Here is a 5,688-nt window from a genome sequence, read left to right as displayed (position 1 = left end):
CCAGATAGTGTCAAATATTACAATGAGCTGTCACAGATAGGGCAACTCGCAGGAAACCATCATGTTCACATTTTGGTGCATCGTGATCGTGCGAGAACTTCACAGTCTTGAACTTCAAAAAAAAAAACACACGAACAGCAATGCACCAGTACTGTCATTCACATTGGATGCCGCTGCACTGATCTCAATGCAACTGCAGATGCCCGGTTCTGTTGAACTTGTGACCGGCAGCCTCAAACAGAACCACCGACGATGGACTCTCCCTCTCGTTTCGCGAGGCTGACTGATCTCTCACCCGCTTGAGCGAAGAGGATTCGTCGTGTTTATGCTGGGGAGAACAAGCACCGTACGGCAATGGCGAAAAGTGAATTGAAAATGATTTGTTGGCGGGGAATACTCTACTAGTACGACTGGCTGGCATGGTGTTACTGCCCGGCAGGGTTGAACTCGTGATCTAACTATTCACGGTTCAAGTCGCGCTCGGCACAGATTTTTTGTTTCATTTAATTTCAAGTGATATAATTTTCCAATCCCCCTTATGTGAATTTTATAAGATGTAAAATTACAAATCTAAGCTGAGCATATTGACGTATTCAGGAAACATCTTGTAGTAATTTGGATCTACAATTGAAAGTAGTTTGTCATGCAATTAGTTGGGATCTACTCCACCAGGACCAGGGGTGCTTTGGAAAAATCACGAAGTTTCACGAAAATTTCAGCATTTGAAAGAATGCGGATTTCATAGCACTTTCAAAGGAACTCAAAACCGGATTCAGAGTGTACGGAACCATTGCATTGGCTGGTGCTACGATTCCACTGACACTACGAATCCTTCCAGGTCGGGGCTCGAACATACGACAACTGGTTTGTAATACCAGTGTCTTATGCATTGAACCGCCAACCCGGGACAAAATGGTGGCAATGTTAATTCGGACTCATTCCATCAGATGGAGTAAGTGTAAAAAAAACTAAAAGATTCAATGTTGTTTTAGGTTTTGGTATGTCAAGTTCTACATAAATAATTACATATTAGTTAAAAATTTGCCCTCCGAACAATACCAGTGGGTAAGCAACCCTGGTTACCAATGAGCAATAATATTGGCAGTAAAATTGCATCTTAGGGAAATGTGGGCCAAAGTCGGGAGCGGAGCAAAACAGTGAGTTGTCATTCACTCCTGTATACCACTGCGCCATTTACCATAGACAGTGTGAGCTTTGTTGAAAATGTAATTTTAGGTGTTTCTGATTACGCACTATAGAGTTGGGGAAATTCATAGAAATTGGAAAAAATACTGAGAGCGACGCGGCGACTTGATCCAATAATCATCGAATCACAAAGTACGTTCGTTAACCGACTGTGCCACAGAAGCAAACATCTGCTTCGCTAGAAAATGTTGTATATAAATTTATGCAGTCTCACTCAAACCGGAATGCAAATTACAGTCTGAACTAGTAAAACTCGCTCTAATCCAAGATTAAGTCATAGCAAACAGAATGTTTTGTCATTTGACAAATCAGATATTATGATTTGCATCCTATGTGGGATTAGGTAACCTGCAAAATTCATAATTTTTCGTGTATATCCACACAGTTCGAAAAATTCTTGTGATTGTACATCTTATAAGATGCACATAAATAGAGCGTCATATTTCACACAAATTTATATTCAAGAACATATAAAAAAGTAGGATTCATGCCGAAACGCTCCACTGCTACTAATCTCTTATGTTTTATGACGTACATAATGGATGCTATGTCTAATGGCTTCCAAACGGATGCTATTTACACGGATCTCTCCGCAGCTTTTGATAAAATCAATCACGCTATCACGATCGCCAAACTTGATAGGCTGGGTTTCGGTTCCAGTATTCTTCGATGGATGCAATCGTATCTCTGCAATCGACGGCTGGCGGTTAAAATCAATGACAGTCTATCGCAGGAGTTCTTTGCTTTTTCCGGAATACCTTAAGGAGGCCATCTCGGTCCACTGATTTTCCTCCTTTATTTCAACGATGTAAATTACTCACTGGAAGGCCCACGACTATCTTTTGCTGATGACTTAAAGTTATACCAAATAATCAAGAGTGCAGAGGATGCTTCATACCTTCAGCGTCAACTGACCATTTTTTCAAGGTGGTGCGAGATCAACCGAATGACTTTAAACATTAGCAAATGCTCTATTATCACATTCACTCGTAAGAAAGACCCTTTGAGGTTCGATTATTGCCTCCATGATGCAGCGATTGAAAGAGTCACTTGTGTCAAGGATCTTGGAGTTTATCTAGACGAACAAATGAATTACAAGCAGCATATTGGTTACATAGTTACGAAGGCTTCTCGTTGTTTGGGATTTGTTATGAGAATTGCTAAGCGTTTCACGAATACATACTGTTTGAAGTCGCTCTACTGCTCACTTGTTCGCTCAACACTCGAATACTGCTCGGTGATATGGAACCCTCACTATGTTAACGGTGTTCTCAGAATTGAGTCAATCCAACGACGTTTCGTTCGTTTGGCTCTTCGCAAATTGCCCTGGATTGGTCATCAGCTGCCGAGCTATAAAAGCCGTGGGATGCTTATCGGACTCGATACTTTGCAAGTGCGTCGTGGCCTGTTCCGTGCAAAGCTGATTGCCGATGTCTTGACGAACAATATCGATTGCCCAGCACTTCTTAGTCGAATCAACATCAATGTTCGTTCCAGAGCTCTCCGCAACAACAACCTCCTCAGATTACCTCTACGTCGTACTAACTACGGAATCAACGGTGCCATCATTGGATTGCAACGAACCTTCAACGGTGTTTCGACGTGATTCGATTTTCATTTTTTCCGCAGCCGAATAAGAGAAAATTTTTCAAATATTCTTAGAAACAATCATTAGGACTTAAATTTGTCTGTTGATTAAATAAATAAATAAATTATTAGATAAATAAATAAATAAATACTAGTTTTGTAACAATATTTAAAGTATAGTTCCCATAACCAGATTGACAATGTCTGATCCGAAATGTTGGCAACAACTAAAAACCAGAGCTTAAAATTGTCATGTATTTTCAAATAAATTATACAATCCAACTTACTCATCTTCGTTTTTCTCCTGTCTCTTTCGTAAAAAATCACATTCAAAACAAACGAGTAGAGAGGAAGCATTTTCGTTTTTCACTACTACAAAAGAAAGAATCAGTTCGCTTTTACATCTCATCCAAGTCAGTCTATAAAACAAAACCACTTACGTTCGGGACGGAAGGAACCTAGTACAGTATTGTGTAGTGAACAATAGAACGATCTCGAAATGAGTGAAACAAACGAACAAAAGCTACCGCCGATACGAAAGAACACAATTGTTGTTGACTTCAGGCAGTGTTAAATTTGACCTTCGATACGAGAACTTGAAAGTTTGCTTAAGGAGCAAATGCATCTTGACATTTAACGTGTACATTTATTTCAATGCAATAAGACCAATAATGTTGTTTACATAAAGTTTGATAAAGAGTTGGATGCAATTCAATTCCCAAAAGACAATTACAATGTGCACTATATGGAGCACGAGAACATTAAGTACAACATTCCAGTATTTATGGAAGATAGTACTATAGAAGTGCGTGTGCATGATCTTCCCTCAAGCGTCACCGATTCATATATTCGCAAAACTGTGTCCCAATACGGAGAGATTCTCTCTATCGAAAAAGAAAAGAGGAAGAACTTTTTCTCCGGTATTCTAAATGGCGTACGTTTGTTACGCATGCGCTTGAGGAGGCCTATACCTTCCTATGTGACATTCGGTCAGGATACAAGAATCCCTTGCCTATGACAATCAGATGGCCACATGTCAATATTGCAAAAAGCTGTTTACTACGGTAAGCCATGTGAAAAACTGGACAAGAAGACAACTACACCACAGGACAACGGTGCTTCCTTCACACCTACCCCAAGCAACCCAAGTATACCTGTGACAGCCACCAACAACAATGAACCAACCAGCAACTGCAACCAATGTACAACAAGGCGCATCTACAGCAACTAGCAACGAACTCAAGACGGAAATCAACAACAATACAACCGATGCGGCAATGGATGACGAGACGAGCCACGAACAAAGTGCCTCTCAATCGTCGCAGGAGGGAAATGGAAGCAACTTTCCCCCTAGAAAAAGGGTGACAACGAGATTCAACACGAAGAAAAAAATTTTATTTAAAAAATCGACTCAATCGGCTACGTAAAGCTTGTACGCAAATAGGCTTGAATAAAAATATCTTTTGAATAAAAAAAAAATAGAGAGAATCAGTGCCTGATACGACAACCAAAATAGCATCTGCAAGGAGAATCAGTCGCATTTCAATTTTCATTTTTCCCTCGTTAAAATGAAAATCTTGTCAAGTTTGTCTATAAATAGTGATTGAATTATGATAATTCAAAGCAATTACAGCTCAAATCATTTAATCCGAAATGTTGGCAGTTTTGTCAGCTTTACATTATATTAGACAGGTCGTTTGTTCATTTGGAACGATGCTGTCAAAAATGTGTCTCCCCAACATTTTTAGACCAAATTTATTATATCGTTTATTTAGACCCGGCTTATAGTTTCAAGAATATCGATAAGCCGGAGGATGCCATATTGGATTTTTAAACGGCTTCCATCATCATTTTCTGGAGTCTACTTAACAAACGTGTTTAAAATGTATGCTCATTTAAAAAAAGTTTTCTAGAAACATTGACATCACCCTCCGACATAAACGCATCAAACCCGTTCAGAAAAAGCCCTTAACTTTATATTCAGCTATTTACATAATCAAAACTTTTTGTACGAACCTCGAGCTTCCGAGCAAAAATCGACGATGCATACAATTTCTAGAAGAGCAAAAACTGATAAGAAAGCGATCAGCACACTTTTAAGTTTTTTTTTGTCCTGAGAAAAGTGCGGAGATTTAAATTTTTTAATAAAGAAGTTACACCCAAAATTTTTTACAGTTATTTGCTAAACTGAAAGCCCTTGAAAAAAATAGCAATTTAAACATTAGAATATTATCCAACAGCCCAAAAGCAGTTTTTTTTCAGTCACCTTATACTGAAACAAGTCGTTCTCAAGATATTCAGACATGAGAATCAAATAATTCAGGTTTTTTATTAAATAGCACTGTTTCAACAAGTCTAACGTTCCTTCACATAAAAATTATTCAAAATTAAGTATAAAACTATCCATAACAAGCATATTTCAACTTTGACCAAGTAAAGTTTCTTTTTGCGATTTGAAAGATTTAGACTGTAGACGGATACAGGCTACAACCCTGCGCTATTGGCACTACTAACCCAATATTCACTACTCACTGGCTGCTCGCATCTTCATTCCGCGATGCTCTGCTCTGCTCACCGAAAATAGGCAATGCAATGCCATTAGTGGCTGTGGCGGTCCACAGGAGACGGTGAGCGGTGCTAGCCCGCATCGTAGTCCTACGGATGCTTCGGGGGTCTTAAACGCGATATCAATTTGATTTTAGCTGTACTAAGTAGCAGCAGTAGTAGGACCTGTACCAACATGGAACACAGGGGGGCACGGCTCTACCTCTACTACTAGATTGGAAGGCCCCAGGATCGAAAAGAAAGAAGAAACCAAAGAAGCAGAATAAAACAATCCAATAAATGAGCGGCGAGTGCCAGAACACCCCGAAGATGCTATATAAAGCAAACCTT

This window comes from Malaya genurostris, chromosome 2 (assembly GCF_030247185.1).
Source record: "Malaya genurostris strain Urasoe2022 chromosome 2, Malgen_1.1, whole genome shotgun sequence".
Taxonomy (NCBI): Eukaryota; Metazoa; Arthropoda; class Insecta; order Diptera; family Culicidae; genus Malaya; species Malaya genurostris.
This window is presented reverse-complemented; position numbering follows the sequence as displayed.